This window comes from Chinchilla lanigera, unplaced genomic scaffold (genome assembly GCF_000276665.1).
Source record: "Chinchilla lanigera isolate Chin_1 unplaced genomic scaffold, ChiLan1.0 scaffold00038, whole genome shotgun sequence".
NCBI lineage: Eukaryota > Metazoa > Chordata > Mammalia > Rodentia > Chinchillidae > Chinchilla > Chinchilla lanigera.
The window spans coordinates 1,979,657-2,000,112 of record NW_004955439.1 but is presented as its reverse complement, the minus strand read 5'-3'; the positions used below and the strand labels follow the sequence as shown (position 1 = coordinate 2,000,112).

Genomic DNA, 20,456 nt, shown 5'->3' with positions numbered 1-20,456 from the left:
AATAAGTCATCTTCCATGTCCTTTTCTACTCTGGCATTCTGTTTGCCCATGAGCACAACATGAGGACTAATGTGTTAACAGTTTGTCTCAATTGAACCAGTGGTATCTACTAGTACTATCTACTACTGTGACCTCCTGGTTTGAATGAATCAAGGTAACTAGTAAAAGTCCTTTGCATTCTCAGAAGCATGCAATGCACTGGTGGAATCCTACACATTTTATCAAACTGCTGTGACTGATTTTATTTAATTTACATACCATTAAATCTCTTAGAGAAGGTGGCTCAATGCAGTGCTAACTTTAAATTTACAAAGACCCCTTCATTGCACAGTGACTCTGTTACCATCTGTATGACTGTGGCAGGACACAGAACTTCTCCTAGCCTTGAGGTCTTTTTCTGTGAAGTGATAATGAAGCCCACCTTGAATGGTTATGGTGAGGAGAAGGAGCCCTAGCTTTTGGTAAGACCCATATTTCCTTTTAGGAAAGGCACATTTCGGTAAGTTGGGACTCAGCTTTCTGTTAATTTCCTTCTGAGCACATTTGACATCCTGTATTTCTTCTGGGCTTCCCGGAGTTATGGTAACAAACTTCTCAGAGGTGATCAAAGAGTGTGGTGCAAAGATCAGTGCACCAGAAATGTGGACGAGTGCTGCAGCTAAGGTGTTCATGGTCCTTTTCCTTCCTGTCAGTCTCTGAGCTGATGGTCAGAATGTAGCATGATTCAGACTGGGTACTCCTACTGCCAAATTCCCTGAAGTTGAAGAACATTATGATGGAAATACATCTTCTAATTCCAGATAGAGAAGTGGCTGGTCAAGTGACAGGTCTGGCCTATTCAGGCTGGTCAAGTGGCCAATCTGATGGCTGATCCAGTAGCCTGAGTGAGCAGGGGAGTCAGTCAGGAAGTTGACAAGACCATAGAAGATGAAGCGGGGACAGACTCAAGCAAGGAGAGGCCACAAATGGAGTTTGGACCAATCATTTGATTGTTAATCTACCAGTGTGAGCTTGCCTATTTCTGTCTAACCGTGTACATTATCCACCAAATGGATAATGTATGTGGATAATGCCAATGGTATTTTATGAACATAGTTGATGCTCACAGTAATGCTTTAGATGTAGACTTCTGTTTTCATTTTCATGGTCATGCCAAGGGATCCAATGACACATAGCCCTATTGACACATAGACCTATTGGCCATACAAGCCTCCTGATGACAGAATGGCTGGCACAACCTTACTTTCCTAAATAGTATGCTGATTCACTTGATCCTTTTTTAAACATCAGCAGATTGGCATTGGTGGATAATTTAGGTCATCAGAGCTAAAGTATGTGTCTGCTGTTTGTAAAGAAGTTCATCATATTTCTAAAAAGTATTTCACAAGAGTGATTGTAAACAAATCTACTTACCTAGTTATACCTTTGAATAAACCCCCTTTTATTGGTTCTTTAAAAAATAACATATATGTCATACAATTATTACACAGACTTTAGCATAATTCTGGCACCTGTTAAGGACTCAGTTAATAAGAGTAATTACTAATTGTTTGATTAATCTTGCATTCTTGCACCTGGTAATCTGACCAACTTCAATGAAGACAAAAATATGTACTATAACAACCACTGTTAATCCTTATCATTTTGTTCTGAAACCCTGTATCATCCTTATTGTTTTTGCTTTGTTTTGTTTTTGTCTGTGTTGTTGGCAGTTTGCTATTGCTCTTTTTTCTCAATTCTCTTTAAAATAAAACAATAAAATATTCTGTTTTAGTTTCTTAAAAAAAGAGTAATTACTGTGCATTATCCACAAAGTCAGAATTGAGTCTACCTTGTATTGCAAAGGGAAGAGTCTTATTAGAAATAGTGCAAATGGTAATGTAAAACCAAATCCCAGTCAACCTAGAGGATAAACTATTGCGTAGACATAACAAACTCTGTATGTTGAATTTACATATAAACAACTACAGTGAAAATAACAGTCAACATCCTTTTAATTTGTAAATTGTTCTATTTATAACAAGAACTCCTGCATAATCTGTTATTAGTGAAGTCACTTCAGTCTTTGAAAAGAAGATAAAAATGTATTTTCTCCTAAATGTATAATTAGGGCCTGGGGAAATTGAGAGTGCATGTACCTTGGGCATCGGGGTCTTCGGGACACAGGTGAGTACAGCACTAGCGGTACTGGTGGAAAATCTGGAGAAGCACTCTGTAAGTAGGATAGGAACGGGATAGTGCTTGGTTGTAGGGACAGTGTCTTCCCTCACTGCATCAAGACTGAAGATATAAAATCCAGTTGCCTGGGTTGGGTCTTAGCCAAAGGCTACACTGGAATCTCTTTGCCTTCATTATAGAAGACCAGGTTATCTGCATCTGAACTACCAAAACTATCCACAGTGGAGGAGAAAATCCTCCAAAGGAAATATAGGATGATTATAGGAAGTGAGGATTGGGGCTGGGTGATCAGTATTATCAGTGCTCCGTTATAGCATTGGACAGACTTGTTTCCATATCTATGTTGCTACTTCCTATTCCAAATACTGTCCTCCTCCAAGTATGTTGTAAGATGGGGATAATAATAAGCCCAACTCCACAAAATCACAATGCGGTATAAACAATGGTACTTTTTAAATGCCCAGCACAATAGCACATCTATTAAATTTCTATAAATTATACCATTCTCTTTTCCGTTATACTTGGGTTAGACTTTTCTGTTTTGCTTCCATGTACATTTACTTATTATATGTCCCTTACATCCAGGCATGTTAGTACTGTTTCACCAAAAGATGTGCTTCTAGAAAAGAAATCATATTTCACTTTAAACAGTGCCTTTTGGTTCTGATGGTAACAGTGACAATGACCAAGAAAAACCAAGAAGGCATTGCCTTAGTAATTAGTTTCAAATAGTGCTTGAGACTTCAAAAAAAATCTATGTAACATGGTATTTTATGAACATAGTTGATGCTCACAGTAATGCTTGAGATGTAGACTTCTATTTTCTTTTTTTTGGTCATGCCAAGGGACCCAGTGACACATAGACCTATTGGCCATATAAGCCTCCTGATGACAGAATGGCTGGCACAGCCTTACTTTCCTAAATAGTTTGCTGATTCACTTGTTCCTTTTTTAAACATCAGCAGATTGGCATTGGCGACATCTGCTAATGATTTGGTTTTACTCATGACTGATATGAGACTTCCATCTGCAGCAATCAGTAAAACACGAGCAATGTGACATTAATTCCCTTGGTCTATGACCAATTTGTAATGATGAGTAAGTAGCCTTGTCTATTTTTCTGTTCTCCCCAAAAGTATCATTATTTATCATGTGTTGAAAACATAGCCGCCAGAAGTTCAGGATAAACCTGGTGACCCTTTTCCAACTTTGTTCAAGTGGAGGTTGCATTGTGTTCTTATTAACAGCTGATCAACTCTCAAATGGCACTAGGCCACCAACTGTGTATTTAAGACTTTCTCTGTCTCTCGTAGATTTTCCTTTCAACCCTTATTCCTACAGGGAAGCACTCTGAGAAGACAGCTGAAGGCTATGTTTTGATACTGTTGTCATTGTTTTCTAGGACCAGATTTTGAGAGGTCCTCTCAAATTACTTTTTTTTTTTCAAACACCATCATTATGTGACTGCCATAGCTTCGTTAAGACATATTAGTTATGTCTACTGATTTAACCCAAAAAATTCAGCAACAGTTCTGTTAGTTTGTTTCTGTAATGCTCACTTAAGATAAGAAAACAATGATCTCCATCCGTGGTAGCAGCTTCATTTGCTAATTCCTCATTCAACACGTATCAGTGTGTATTGTCACCAGCTGGGGGCTATCAAAGCAAATGAGGAGAATGTTTCCTGCCCCCTGGTGCTCATTGTTTGCTAGTGCAGCCAGTGACAGCTGAAAGATCTTCCAGACAGGAGTAGGACTTGTATGTCCACTGTCAATAGCACCTGAGGAAGGTACATGTGAGGGCTTGTCACGTCATGTAGAAGCTCATGATGTAAGTATCAGGTAAATGAATGAAGAGGAATACTCAAGCCAGTAAAGGCCTATTGGGGAGAAAGCCTAATTAGCCCCTCCTTTGGGAACTCCTAGAGTGCTACCAGGGCCTTACTGGCCATTTCCCCGTCTCCTGATTGTGCCAGGCCACCACCTGCCTCAGCGTTTTCTTTCTACCAAAACAACCTTTCTGACCTCTTTGACTCGCTAAATCTACTAAGTAGAGTTTAGCTGAAAAGTCACTTTTACAGAGATCTCTAAATCAGATCAGCCCCATTTAATCTTCTGTCACCACCTGGTTCTTTTCCTTCAAGGCATTCATTATGATTGTACCTGAATTGTTGTTTAATGAGTGTTTGAGCTGTTAAAAATATAAGCCTTGCAAGGGTCCAGTTTATGTTTGCACCTCTGATTTTTTTTATTTTAAAGAAAATAGTACAAAAAAAGAACAATAGCAAAATACAAACAACACAAAGCAAGGACGTTAAAAATGATACAGGGTTTCAAACCAAATGATAGAGATTAACAGTGGTTGTTATAATACATATTGTTATCTTGAACGAAGTTGCTCAGGTTACCAGATGCAAGAATAGAAGACTGATCAAATCATTCAAGGGAATAAGAAAATAATAATTTAAAAGTGGTGGCATAACGGTACTGTTGGTGTCTGATGGTTTGTTGAGGGGAACAGTTAATGATTAAAAGGTTTTTTTTTTATATTTTCACCAACTTTGCACCTCTTATTTTTATACTGAGTAGGAATACAATGCTTTTTAAAAAATGAATTCTGAATTGGAAATTCAACATTCTTAATTTGACAATTCTTCTATTAAGGCTTGCAGACAAACCAAAGCCAGGCTTTTTATGGGCTATAATTTCAAAGACAACCAGGCCAAAGGAAAGAAGAGACGGTAGAGTAAGCCTGGGATGAAAACAGGTCAATATTCTTTTCATTCTGTTTTACTTAAGAGTAACTGTGTGCTCATATCATTAAATACCAAAACAAGGTTTCAGAAACTTTTCCCTTTATACAAACTTTCTAACTACAGAAACAGTAAGAATTATTTTCAAAGCATGCTTGATTTTACTCTTTGCTTATAATACTGATCTATCCTCCACAACTCTAAAAGTTTTTATTGTCCTTCCTGCACTGAGAACAGAAGCTTCCGTACTAAGTTAAGGCCCACTGCTTTGCGTGACCACCACCAGCACTTTTCAAGACGGGCATTAGCGCCTGCAGCAATATCCTCTGTCACCTTTTACTGGCAATAAGCAGTAATCTTGTTTTTCCTTTTGCAGATGGAAGCAATGGGCAGAGATAAATCTGGAACGACTGCCCACGGTCACACAGAGCCTTGGTAGCACACAGGCAATCTGGTTTTCTTCTCATTGGATGAAAGTATAAGAAATACAATTTACAGCCTAGCTAGCTTTTTAATGGTTAGTATGAGAAAGAAAGGAAAGTCCAGATGTTTGATTTTTAAACATGTTTCTGTTCTTGCTTACTGTGAGTTGAATGCTAAATTGTGAGTTTAGTGTTAGCTTTAAAGGTGGACTGGGAAGTATTTTCTCCTTATGACCTGTACTTTCTCGTTCCAATCCTGCATTGGAAAGATTTCAGGGTAGTTACCATGGGACATAGGTGAAGAAGGGAGCAGAAATCACACATGTGAAGTCAGTATTATTATTCCACCTACTTAAAATAGAGGACAAGAGGAAAGGCTGAACAGCAAAAGCCATATGTGGATTCCATTGTTATCGAGGGACATTGGTTTTCATACCTTTGTTTTCAACAAGTATTTATTGAAAATTGACAATGTGCTCATCTTGGGGGATACAACAAAGAATCCAATAAAGCCTCTGTTCCTCTGTGCTTTGCATTTTAGGGACTAGGAGAAGACAGAGGATGGAAGGAAAAATAGCATGTGGGGAAATAAGATAATTTCAAACACTAATAAGTGTTATGGTGATGATAAAACAGAGTGAGGCAATGGCATGGCTGGAGGTGGGGAGCTTAGCTCAGTTCTGTCCTGTCCAATACAGTGACCACCAGCTACCTGTAGCTCTTGTGCGTTTAAAATTTGACTAGTCCAGCTGGGCATGGTGGTACATGCCTGTAGTGTAAGCACTCTGGAAGGCTGATGTAGGAGGACCACAAGATCAAGTCCAGCCTGGGAAACTTACAGATTCAGCAAGACTCTGGGAATATAGCTCAGTGTGAAGGCCCTGGTTCAGTTCCTAGTGAGAGAGAGAGAGAGAGAGAAAGTTCAAATGAAGATGTGTTTTAAGACATGGGCTGAATTTCAAAGGCTTACTAAAGACAGAAGATATAGCTCATTAACTACACTAACTCTTGAAATGATAATATTTTAGATCCATAAAGCAAAATATTATTAAAATTGATTTCATTGCCATCAACAATTGAATAAAGAAAATGTGGCATCTATATTTAATGGAGCACTACTCAGCAGTAAAGAATGACACGTTTGAGACATTTGTAGGAAAATAGATGCACTTGGAAAATATAATGTTGAATGAAATAAGCCAGACACACTAGCTTAAATACTATATGATATTTCCATTTGAATGAGGAAGTACAAACCAAGAAAATGATAAAGGATGGGTAGAAAGGGATGAGGGGGTGAATCTCTTACAATAGGGAGGTGGTTCAAAGAAACAAGGGCAAAAGGTGAAGAGGAAGGGAAGAGGAGATGAAAGGAATAAAAGTGTGACGTGTACAGGAACCTGATAACCCCATTAATGTGAACACTACTCTCCATTACATGAGCTAAGACAAATAATATCAACAAGTATGGAAAGTGGGATAGGGGACCTGGAGGAGGAGGAGGAGTTAAAAGAAAAGGCAAGAAGATATTTTTTAAAAGAAACAAGCTGTGATGTGTACATGTAACCTCTCCCCAAGATGACTGTGAACTGCATGAACTGCAAACATGTGCTAATAAAATTTAAATGTACAAAAAATTTTATTTCACGTCTCTTTTAATGTGACTAATAGAAAACATGAAATTGCACACATGGCTTACATGCGTGTCTCACTTTGTAGGTCGCTGAGACAGCAGGGTCATGAGGGTAGGCCACCTAATGAGGTGATGACACACTTAGCAAGACTGACCATATGACGCTCTGGGAGCAGAGTGGCGTAGGCAAAGAGGACAGCAAGTGTCAAGAATCTGGGGCAGGACTCAGCATGGTGAGTCTCCCAAGAAAGACAGAAAGCTGGACTACCTGGAAGGAAGGCTGACAGAAGGTGGCGGGAGACGTGGCAGGCCCCCGAGGTCAGGGCTTGCTTTGCTTAAGCCAGGCTCCACAAACTAGAGTAAGAAGGTAGAATTTTATGTAAATACAGATTTTTCCATAAAACATCACAGCAGATTTGCTTCTGTGCAATTTCCCAGGAACGGTTCCAGAATATCAATATTCAGCATAAAAACTCCTCTGAAAAATGCAATAGAATCCACTCAGCTTAGAATAGCTCCATGCTAATGAAGGCTTACACTGGAATATGCATTTATTAAACTCATTTATTTTCATATACAGTAACAGTTGTGATGGTTATATATGGGTGGAATTTGTGAGAAGGAAGAACATAGATTGATAGAACGTGCTCATAGAAACTAAATGAGTATCTCAGGCTCATCTTCGTTTACTCATTTCAAGCTCAAACTCCAAGTATACGTGTGTGTAATCAGGGAGGGTGGGCAAACCCAAGTCTACTCAGAAAGTGCGAGGTGTGGTTTGAGAGGTAAATCCTGAAGTTTTCCTTTCTTACATATGTTTGTCCACTACACATAGGTTTTTCTCTTCCTGGACTACTCCCAGGAAGAGGAAAATAAGCCAGATATATTCTTTTCTTTTCTCCCTCCAGGGTAAATGGTTCTAAAATTTAAAGTTTAACCTTTAATAACCAAATATTTCTAATGTACTTCACATTTTCTATAATGAATTTCTTGCCACAGAATGAATATTTTGACTTTCATAAATGTAAATGGAAAACTTTTATTCTAAAATTTCAAAAGGAAACTGTCCTTCACAACATTAGGTAGCTCTTATGCACACAGAAAGCCAATCCACTCATGTCCTCACTAGGGATATATGGTCACTATAACGGGTTTTGCCCAAATTTTCAGTGCAGGGGTACTGTCAAGATTGATGACTACTCAAATTATGTCAGCTCCGTCCTGAGGTCATCAACCTCGGAATGTTGATGTACCTGGGTCACTGGAAACCAGCGAATCTAACAATACTGGTACAAGAGGGGCCAGGTGAGTCACCCAGGTGCTGTCCTTTTATTTAAGGTTTCTTAATCTCTGACATTATGGATGAGTGGGACATTGTTACTTTACCTGATACAATGATTTCAAAGAGTCTCTATTCACAAGCAGTTTAGAATCTAATCTAAAACCTAGACTTTGCTTTGCTGATGGACAGTCTAAAAACAAGGGAACGGATCCTAAAATTGTATCGCCAACTTACTTTCTCAAAGTAAAAGTCTCCATTTAAATAAAACACAAAAGGCCAGTGAGAGCCTAAATTAATAGGCTGTCAATTAATAGTATGTACCTGGCACATACCAGGTACTCAACAAATATTTGTTGAATGTTGGAAAGCCAAAATGTTAATTAAGATTTTGGGTCACTTTTCTGTGAAATTGGTCAACAATGCAATAAAAAAGGGTGAAACCTTATTTTAGCTGAATGGTTTCTTCTTAGGAATCTTCCTGGGGGAGCTATGAATATAAGGATCAGAAAAAAAAAAAAGTATATATTATTGCCGGGCATGATGGCGCACACCTGTAATCCCAGCACTCGGGAGGCTGAGGCAGGAGGATCATTGTGAATTCGAGACCAGCCTGGGCTACAAAGTGGGCCCAAGGCCAGCCTGAACTGCATAGCAAGACCCTGTCTCAAAAAGACAAAATTAAGGGGCTGGGGATTTAGCTCAGCGGCAAACACGCCTGCCTGGCAAGTGCAAGGTCGTGAGTTCGGTTCCCAGTACCGGAGAAAAACCAAAAAAAAAAAAAAAGACAAAATTTAAAAAGTATATATTATTTTCAAGAGATTCCAGGATCACAACAGTGCCCCCTCTGATAGGCTGAAACCCACCATGGCCTTCAGCACATCTCAGTCTTTTCAGTCTAACTGTGGAGCCTAAAGGGCTGAGATCATCAGTGCTTTGGATGCTCATTTGTGCAATGAGAGAAAGTAAGATGGCCATGCCCACACTTCCAATCCAGTGACCCTTCCAGACAGCCAGCATGGCCTGCACCCTTCCTCTGAGCTCAACAAACAAATTTGCAACTCTTCCTTTATGGGACCCAAGGGTTCTCAACATAACAGTGAACTCAGCTGAAAATAAAAGACACTCATAACTTGTAACTAAGAAATTTGAAAACTTCAAGAACAAAAGTGAAGGCAATTTTGAAAATGTGGGTGCATACAATAATTACCATTATTAAGCACAAAGTCTGCCGAGTAAATTTTATGAAACCTATTTAAAGTTTAATCAAATTGAGGTTCTTGGTAATTAAGGCACTTGGGAGAGCCAAAAAATAACAAAGAAGGGGAGTACATTTCTGAGTCCAGGTATGAGCTCCTGCCTCCTGACCAAAAGGCACATGGCACATTTCTGTGAAGTAAAGTCACAGCAGAACACCTCACTGCTTTAGGATTGTTACAGCATTCATGAAATTTTCCAAATTAGAAATTGCTTGCTTATTACATTATATATTCTCCTTTATTGCTATTGTTATAAATTACGTTAATTATACTTAGGAAAACATCAATAATAAATAGAGAGAGATGTACCAAGGAGAAAACATTCACAATGTAAGCATCCCTGCAGACCTACAGTAATAAAATGAAGTGTGTGTGTTTGGTTTGGCTTTATTTCTTAGCATGCCAGCCCTAAACTTGTAGATATCTTCACTTCACACTCAATATGAATGCATAAAATCTGCCTTAACAACTTCTTTCCCAAACCAACTCATCTTTTAAGTCCTTGTTTCTGTGATTTTTCACTCACAGTCCCAGTGGCACAACCAGCCCTGGAATCACAGGTCTGTCTTTCCTTTCCACTGAAGTCAGGTCATTGCCCCACCTCACCCATCCAATTTCAGCAAAGATTTGTGTTTGAGTCTCCTATGTTTGGCCTTCCCTACTTTCCTTCTGTTTCAGTTCTAATTCATATTTGTGCTACTTCATGCATTAGAAAGTTCCAACTCATATTAACATAAACATTAATATTATTAATTATTCCACATAACAAATCAACTGCTCCAAAACATCAACAAGAAATCAGGTTTCTTATTGAATATAGTCTTTGTCCACAGATGAGCTCCTCTTAGCATAGCAAAATGATAGCATGGCAGCTCCAAGGATCATGTGGAGGCAGTTAACTTCCATCAGAAGAGATTGTCTCTTCCCAAGAACCTCTTTTTCAAAAAAGGAAGATATACTCCCTCAAGGACTCTAACGGGCATTGTATAACAAATATATATAACCACGTCCTTCATGAAGGTATCTTTCTATAGCAGAGGCCTAATTATTATTATTATTAGTTATCTCAGTGGTTACAAATGGGCTCTATAGACTCATCCTAAGATGAATTCATCTTCTGGATACATGAGACCTTTTTTTCTGAAGGTCATGGTAAGAAGCAGAGGGAGAGAAATCATGGAACAAAACCAGGATTCAGTGAGGAAGGAGGAAGCAAGGACATAATGGCTAATAGATGGACAGCTAGTGGAATAGGCATGTATCTCCTGCCTGGGCTGTCATGAATTATGGCTTAGTCCCACCTCATCCATTCCAGAGACTCTCTGGTGCTTAATGTTCATAAAGTACAACATTGTCGCAGAACTCAGTGCCAACTTCTCAATCTGGCTTCCAAAATTCTCTACAGTTTACTCCAAATTTCCTTCTCCAAATGTCAGCCCATTCAAGACACTTTCTCTCCAGAGCACCATCTCCTTCCTTCACCTCCTCAAGGACCCACCTCTATCTTATCACCCAGGTGAGCTTCCTAAAGAGCAAAGATCTATTGTACTTAAAATAATTTCTTGTAGGATAAATTTTAAATTCTTTAGCATGGCATATAAAGCCTTTTACAAATTAGCCCCTACATGTCTTTCTAAGTAATTTCTCTGCTAACATCCATTTCCACCCCCACCTCACCCCCATTCCAACCACGCAGAAGGTCTCACCATTCCCAAACCCACTGCCCTCTTTGATGTCTCCATGCCTTGTGTGTTGGCCTCACTGCCTGGAATCTATTTCTCATCTTTTTCCATCTGGTAAAGTTCCACTCATCATTTGAAGCCCAGATCAAAGCTCATTTCCTTTATGAATGCTTTTCCAATTCCCCAGGCAGAACTAATGTCTTCCTCCCTAATTGCTTCCAAAGAGTTCTATTATAACAGTTACCACATTGTATAGAAACAATTTGTTTACATACACATCCTCCACCAAGACATTTTCTAAAACATTTTTATTATTATTGTTTTTGTTTTAATATTTGCACCTTAGCTTCTGGTGCTGAACAAATTCTCGATAAAATGTTGAGAGTGATCTAGAATAACCACTCTGTCTAACTTGTATTGTAACAAGTTAGATTAACATAACATTGTATGTCAGTGCCCAATGCAAATACCATCTTTCTACATCTTTGTTTTGATCCTTTTGTTGATGAGTTTTTCTCATTCATTATAACTTTGATATTTGTATCTAAAGGGTCTCTATCACCTCCTGTGCCTTATGGGAAATCGCCTACCTGATTTCCCTCCCCATAGCACAGCCTGCTTCTGTAAGGCTTGCATTTTACTATTTCATGCCTCTGTTTCACTGAGCCCACGGATACAGGCACTACTAAGTGGCACCAACTCATACTATGATTTGTTAGTACACAGATATTGTACATAGATATTGTCAAGGGAGAATAGTCTTTCTCTTTCATCTCAGCTTTAGGGTCCAAATTATTTAGGAATTGTTAGTTTTAAAGCCTAAGAAACTGGAAAAAAAAAACAGCTAAACCAATACAATGCCAAATGTTTCCAGACATCCGAGGCACAGGTGGAATGCCGTACATATTTTGTGGTGAGCTCCAGAAATTGTATAACAATTTTTATTTTAATATTTGAGACAGTAATTTGTTAAACATACAAACATTCATGGTCACCTATATGATGATCCAACCACAAAATACCTTGCTTTCAATTTTGAAGGATAAGCGCACAAAGATTAAATAATGCTTATTATTTTTTTCTTTCCTTCAGAACCTATAAAAAGTTCAAAGAATATTACCAGAAGTTGCCTTTTGGGAGTGCATTTCCATGCATCAACCTTCATTTTAATCATTCTGAGATTTTTCAAGTTCAAAATTTCACCTTCAAAAATATTTCTATGACTATTTAAAGCAGCAGCAGTAATTCAACTTTGAAATTCTGGGAATTGAGACATGCCCAGAGAATTTGCTCTGCATCCTAGTAATCTGGGAGAAGGCAGCAGTGGGTGTTCAGTACCATGCGATCAGAAGTCACAGATGAGGAAGCTGGGGGCAGAGTGGGCCTGGTGAAGGCAGATAGCAAGGCAAGGAAGGTTTCTCCCTCTGCTAACCTGTGCCGCAGAGTGATCCCAGAAATCAAAATTTCAGCCTGCACTAAGGAAATTAAAAATAGCAGAACTTCTTTCTCCCTTCCACCAAGTGGCCCAGCACTTTTAATGGGAAACTTAGAACCAACCTCTTTGCTAGGCACAGGAAAAATACATGCCTCTGAAGGCATAAAACATTTTGATCCTTAGCAGTCACTTAAGGATTCAATAGACTGGTACAGCCTCTGAGGAACCAAAAAGAATGCATATCCTTCTGAGTATCTAAACTTCTCAGGGAGAAGATACAGTCTGGAGGGAAGACAGCTAGTACCCTGAAGTTTGCAAACTGGAAATCAGGGAGAGTACAGGGCAAAGGGCCTTTTAGAGTAGAAAGCAGTAGGGCCAGAGAAGTTTTATAGTGGGTTAAGTGGAGCAGAGCAATGGAAAGTCTATGCTCTTGCAAGCAGGCAGATCAGAGATGACTGTGACCAAGGGAAAAGTCAAAGCTAAACGATCGCTTTATCTGTAGGGACTGAATAAGGTTGGGTAAGTGATTTGTGTGTGTCCAGGAAGGGTGAGTACTCAAGGCTTGGAGGGAGTGGATGCAAAGTCTTGGGCATAAGAAAACAGATCCCCTGGGAAGATGCACAAGACTAGAACCCTCCCATTAAAAAATAAAAATAAGAAAGAAACTAAAGTCCATTTGCTACAACTGGAGCAGGACTAGAAATTACAGCAATTCTCGAAATGGAAGGAAGTAGGAAAACAAAGCCATTTCCTAAATGATCTGAATTTCTGAGGATGTTTTTTCTTTTCCATTAGAGGTTTGGTCTCTTTCTTTAGTGTTAGAGGATTTCTTGGTATATTAGTCAGTTTTCTGCTGCTAGGACAAAATACTTGACACCTATAAATTAAAGGAGGAGAGGTTTCTTTTGGCTCACAATCTCAGAGGTTTCAATTGGTGATCAGTTGGCTCTAAGGCAGAACTATCATGTCAGGAAGGCATGGCAGAGGAAAGTTGCTCAATTCATGGCAGTCAGGAAATAAAAATCATAGAAAGAGGCAGAAAGCAAGGAAATGACAAGGGACCAGACATAGTCCCCAAGGTCACCATGTTCCATTCAGCCACACTCAAAAGTGTTTTACCTATTCTTAGCCATCCCTCAAGCCAATCATGCTGAAAATCAGTACTAACCATCACAAGTCCACCCCTTATCAACATGACACCCAACACATCTCCTTAAATTGTACCTAATCTCTAAATACAGGCAGTGACAAGGTCATAATTCCACTGAACAGGACATAACTATCTTCAAAGAACAAAGAACACACTAATTGTTTTCCCAAAATCTGGGAGCATTGCTCAAAACTTCAACTTCAAAGTTTCTTCTGAGACTCAAGGCAAACCCTTAGCTGTCAACCCCTATAAAATTAGAAAAGCAAATTATATGCTCCCAAAATACAATGTCACAGGGTAAATATTCCAATTCTGAAAGGGAGGAATAGAAGAATAGCAAGTTATTTGACCAAAATAAGAAAACCTAACAGGGCAAACATTTAATCCCATAGTTCCATGTCAGGCAGGCAGAGCCTAGGAAGAAATGATGTGAGCTCCAGAGAACCTGGGCAGTCTCACCTCATGGCCTTGTTGATTTCAACCCACATAGCCTCTCCCTTGCGCTGGCTCTACTCACCGCCCGCAGCTTTGCTCAGCAGACATTCCACATTCCTGGCACTTCCAACTTTCTGCAATTTCTCCTGAACTTCACATTCAGTTCTGAAACTTCATACATCACCCTGTCAGGGGCTCCAGGCAGGGACTGCACTTGTGTCATACACTGCCTGGAGTCACAGACCTTCTGAAGTCTGAGTGAAAGCCTTCATACCTTACAACATTTACATTCTGTATCCCTGAAAAACCAGTATCACATGAATGAAGCCAAGGTCTGCCACCAACCTGAGCAGTAGGCTTAGACTAGGGCTGAAGAGAACTCTCAGTGACTGAATAGCAAAACATAAGGAAACACTTCCCTAGGTGATACTGAGCCCAAGGGCTCTTTTCTCCTAGTAAAGTTCTTCACAACAGTTTAAACTTTTACACCATCAAGCCTTTGATGCATGGGATCTTGCTGTTCCAGAGGCATCCTCAAGGCATTTTACTTTTGCCTCAGTGGAAAGTACTTTGTTTAATTTTAAAGAAGGAGAGGATGATTTAGGTTCATGGTTTCAGTCCACGGTGGCTGGCTCAGAGGCAGAAACATGGTAGAAGGTCATATTTAACTCATGCAGTACTTAACTCATGGAATTTTGGATGCAGAAAGCAGGAGAAAAGCCAGAGAGTGAAGAAAGGACAAGTGATATAGTCCCCAAGGTCACACCCTCATGATACACCCACACAACCAAAGTGTGCCTCACTGACTCTTAAGCCAATCAAGCTAGCAATTAAAATTAATCACCATGCTTGGAATGCCCAACAATCCTGTGCCATCAATTAACAATTCCGGAACAAGACACTGAAATGTTCTCTGTGTAAGCAAAGAGCATAGCAACTGATGACACAATATAAAACAATCAAGACTGGACTCAAATATTTTAGGTGACACAAGTCACAATATGGAAATCTCTTCTTAGGTACATCCATTATCTTCAAAGAAGAATCTTCTATTTTTTGCCTGAAAAGTAAATCTCTGAAACATAAAAATTGAGTGGAAGAAGTTGAAGGCTTCTGTCTTTCACTATACAGATTTTTTTCAATCCCTCCATTATTAGTCCAGTACCTTAACCTATCTTCCTGGTACCTACATGTCTGAAATTTGCTCCATTCAATTCTATTTAAGAATAAGCCTTAGATTTCCTGACTTTTGTGGGGTATATGTTAATTATTTTGGTACCAAAAGATATCTAAGGGTTCTGTTGCATGCTGCACAACAAATTCTTTAAGATCTTGTTCTCCATAGAACTCTGTGTGAGTAGCATGAGGCTTCTTAGAAGTTCTGTGATGGGGATAATTCATTTTCATTACTACATTACTTCAGAGGCCCTGTAAGAAATAGCTTGGTCATCTCTGTTGAATCAATTATCACTTCCCATTTCCCTTCTATCTCACAGAAAGGTTGAGATATTTCATCTTTTGCTTTTTCTTCTCGTGTTTTGTCTTTGAAGACTTGTGAGTTTTCTTTATTAGAGTATTATTATTTGGTTGAGAAAGATTCAGGTATACATCTTTAATTTTAAAAAGTCACTCTAGGTAACAACTGACATAAAAAATGGAATGGAAACTTGCTACTTAGCATTTCCTGGGAAACCTTTATGTACTGTAAAATTATAGGCATAGATACTTACATGAAGCTATTGTAACAAGTTTTGATGGGCAGGAAGAATGATTCATAATTATCTTATTGGTTCACAGAGAACAGGAAAGACAGTACCCCAGAGATTAGTTATGGTCTTCATTTAACCAACAATTTAAATATAAATGGGGGTGAGTTTACTAAATAAACTCTTAATAACTGGTCCAGACTTTTCTCACAACTTTAGCCTTATCTGAGTTATCAGCCTAGCTCGCCTCCAATTTATACATTCCATTTCTAATTTTCAAATCATGTATTCTGACTTTCTAAAGCAAATTACCCATTCTCTGCTGATTACTCACATTAAGGTCCTGACAGGGACTGCACTGCATTAAGGTGGACCTTCTTCACACACTCAATAAGATGAGCATTATATCCAACCACCTTGTTGATGAGTGGTCCCCAAATGCCACTAGTGTCAGGCTATGGGTGAGTAACCTGGGAAATCTGTTCAGAGGAAATGACCCAACAGATGGAACCCATAGGGTCTCGTGAAGGAAATTTTGAATTACTACTATAGCATGGTCATTACATTGATTTATTCATTTTTATCTTGTTTATATCTATATTGCTTACTTGTAGCTACCTAGATCATTAAGCATACAGAGATACACAGATGAATAGTCCATCTGGACATTTAAAGAATTATAATTTTGAAAATGATATGGAGTTAACAGAAAGAGTTTTATTTACAGTCAGTGGCATAGGGGCTGGGGATTTAGCTCAGCGGCAAAGCGCCTGCCTGGCAAGCGCAAGGTCATGAATTCGGTTCCCGGTACCGGAGAAAAACCAAAAAAAAAAAGACCAAAAAAAAAATAAAGTCAGTGGCATAATATTGAGGTAGAACCTCTTGGGTCAAGGGACCTGGGCCCGTGGTAAGCGGCGATGGTGAACAAAGAGGACACCGGAGACCAGGCTGATGGCACAGATCCCCTTTATTGCGGAAGTACCAGGCATTTTATTGAGCAGGCTAGAGGTGTGGCAATGGAGGCTGGCTAGGGGCATGGTTTGGAGGCAGTACTTTTGGCCGGGGGGCTGTGTGGAAATAAGAGGTCAGAGCGGGACAGCCTAGGCAGGGCGACTCACTTGGTGTGCCAAGGACATGATGAGTCCGAGTGTGCTCAGACTCGCTCCTCCTCCACGGCCATCAACCAGACCTCTGGACCTCTCTTTCCCACATAATATGAGGACAAAATGAGTTATCTAAAGTGTTGTACAAATTAAGAAGAATCAGAAAAAACTAAAAGGATAAGGGGAGGTCTCATAAGGAGGGTATCACTAGGTTGGACCTTGAAGAATAAGTGAGATTTCTATGGGCAGAAATGTAGACTATATGAGTAAATATTTTAGACATTTGCCTAAAAATCAAAACTGTGTATTCTAGATAACCATTTTTGATACAGTCTGTGTTGATGGGCATAAATAAATATTTTAAATTAAGTATTTAAGTTTGTTGTATAGGCACAACAAAATATTTTAATAGGATTAATTATATTAATTGTTATAATCACTTGTGTATTGAAATCTGTCAACAAGCACTAGACAACTACTAATAGCACAATATATAATAGCACTAATATAATAGCACTAATAGCACTAATATAATAGCACTAATATAATAGCACAATATTTTTCTACCTTGGAGAAATGAGGAAATTATAGGGCATAGAAATGATAACAGAGAGTACCTAGTATTTGCTAGTATATATATTTTCTCAACTTGATTTTCCTCCTTTATAATTAATGTGGTCCAAATCTTTTTGGGTAAAGATAGAACATGTTCTGTTTCTATTTTAATATTATCAATTAGGAATGCTTCTTCACATAATAATGGGAAAACATTCTGTATTTTTCTTTCTTCATTCTATTTATAGTTAAAATAATGATGGAAACTTTCCTTTTCCTTTCCTTTAAATATTCCATTTCATTGCTTTCCCAACTTTATGTCAATATGTCTTTGCTGTTTCTTGGTTGTCTTCACTTTCCTTACTAATTTCAAAATCATTATGGTCTTTACATTCCACTCAAGCTCTTCTTTCAGTTAAAGTACAAAGTTAGGCTGGAATTTTTTCAGAACATTTTCAAAGAAAACTGCTAATGATTATCATATCTTGCATACTACATTATTTTTTAAATTATTAAAAACATTACAAATGTTACTTTTTGTGCTCTGTGACATAAAAGTAGATGGAACTTATAGCTATTCTCTAAGGAATCTGAGATCAGGATGAGTCAGTAAATGACATAAATTGTGAGCCATTGTGAACTATAAATACACAAAGAAATATGATATAGAAAATAAATTTTAGACATTAATGAAGAGAAAGTGTCCACAATATGCTTAGTTTGGGGACATACAAACAACCACAGTATCATTATAGCACAGATTCATTATGGCATATTCTCCTTTCCCTTTGACTTCAACTATAATATTTCCTTTCTTTTTCTACAGTTTATCCTGTCTGTTATTCTCCTTTCTTGATTCCAACCTTCCTGCATTTAATAGTAGCCTTCCCTAGCCTTTTTTTACCCTACAGGAGCTCTTATTCTTCTCTAGGGATGGTCCTTGCCCTGTGATATTAAGGATGAAAAGCCCTCTCTCTGTTCCGAAACTGTCCCTTGAGGTACTCTTGTTGAGCTCCCCCTGAGTCAGTTGGGACCTTCACTGACAGTCACCCGGAACCTTCACTGACAGTCACCCAAAGAGGATATGTTCTTCAGAGAGTCCATCTGTTCCTTGTGGAGAACATGAAAAACTGATATTGTAGGATGGTTGAAAGAAAACCAGGGGATGCCATGCCCTGCTCCTTTGGCCAGGGAAGCAATGCAGGAGCTGCCCCATCTCTGTGGACTTCTCTGTTGGCAGGTGAGGCCTGCCCTCCCTTGACGAGCCACCTGAGGAACCCAGAGCAGCAACCCCTGACTGGCCACCACTGGATTCACAGCTGAGGCCCCCACACATTTTCCACTGATGGTCTGGAGACCCTGGTACTGAAGACCAGGATTCTGCCACCATCGCAGTTGTGGTCTGAGCTGTGCACCCCTCCAATTGTCAGGGGCTTCCAGGCCCAGTGGTCCACTGCCCTTTACCACCTTGGGATAAGTCTGATATCCAGGTAAACTAAGGTCCCTAGAGACTTCAGTGAGCTGCCTGGGTAGTGTTTGGCTCAACACTTTCCATATGACATCTAAAAGGAGAAGACATAGGAGAAAATGCAATCTTAGAACTCAGCTCCACCCAGAACAAGTCCAAGAGACACTAACATAGGAGAACTTGGAAGTCACATACCTGAAATATCTGAAATGATCACAATTGAAGTAAAGAAACAGCTCCAACAGGCAACAGAGGAAATCACATCAGAAATAATTGCCCAGGTAAAAAAAGAAACAACGTCAATAATGAAAGAACTACTCAGCACATCTAAAGAAGACATATACAAAAAAATAGATGAGCATAGGAAAACAATGGAAACATCAAATGAATAATACAGGTCAGAACTAAAATGCATGAAACAGATTCAAAAAGATACCCATGCAATTAGAATCTCAGATTTTGAACACAGTATGGCAGCTAATGATTGTGAAAGAAAGGATCTCTTAAAATCAACAAAGATCCAGGGAAAATCAATCCAACAGCTGCAAGATGAGGCAAAGAGAAATAATGTAAGACTAATAGGAGTCAATGAAACAGCAGGAGGCAACACAAATGACATAAAAAGAATATTTGCAGAAATAATAGCAGAAAACTTCCCAAACATGGAAAAAGATTCTGAAGTATAGGTAAATGAGGCATATAGAACTCCAACTAGCCACAACCAAAATAAAACCACATCCAGATATATAATAATCAAGATCCCAGATATCCAGCAAAAGAACAGAATATTAAAAAATGCTAGAGAAAAGAAACAGATTACCGGTAAAGGAAAGCCCATCAGAATCACGGCAGACTTCTCAACACAGACCATCCAATCGAGAAGAGCTTGGAGTGAAGTATTACAGGTCCTGAGACAAAACAACTTCCAACCGAGACTGCTGTACCCTGCCAAACTGTCCTTCATATTCAACGGAGAAATAAAATATTTCCATGACAAAGAACAACTGAAGAACTTTATGAGTGCTAAGCCATCATTGTAAAGACTACTAAAAGATATTCTAGACAGAGAAAAACATAACCACAGTTTCAGGAATAGAAAGGAACCCTCAAGCAGAGCAGGCAAGTAAACAGGTAGAAAAAGTAGGAAACAGCAGCAATTAAATAACATGACAATGATAAATCAACACATATCAGTTATCACCATTAATGTAAATGGTCTCAATTCACCAGTCAAGAGAAACAGACTGGCAGAGTGGATTAAGAATCAAAATCCAACAACATGATGTATACGGGAAATGCATTTTACTCAAAAGGAAATCCACAGACTGAAAGTCAAAGGATGGAAAACAATCGTCCATGCAACAGGAACCCAGAAAAAACCAGGTGTAGCTATTGTGTT

General features: G+C 38.9%; 1 long non-coding RNA gene across 1 annotated transcript in view; it reads left to right on the top strand.

Annotated features, from left to right (window-relative positions):
• LOC106149207 overlaps positions 1-6,151 on the top strand; it is a 90,161-nt gene extending 84,010 nt beyond the window's left edge. The window contains exon 3 of the long non-coding RNA XR_001235221.1: positions 5,307-6,151. This is a non-coding gene — a long non-coding RNA (uncharacterized LOC106149207). The remainder of the gene's footprint in view (positions 1-5,306) is intronic.
• The last annotated feature ends 14,305 nt before the right edge of the window (positions 6,152-20,456 follow it).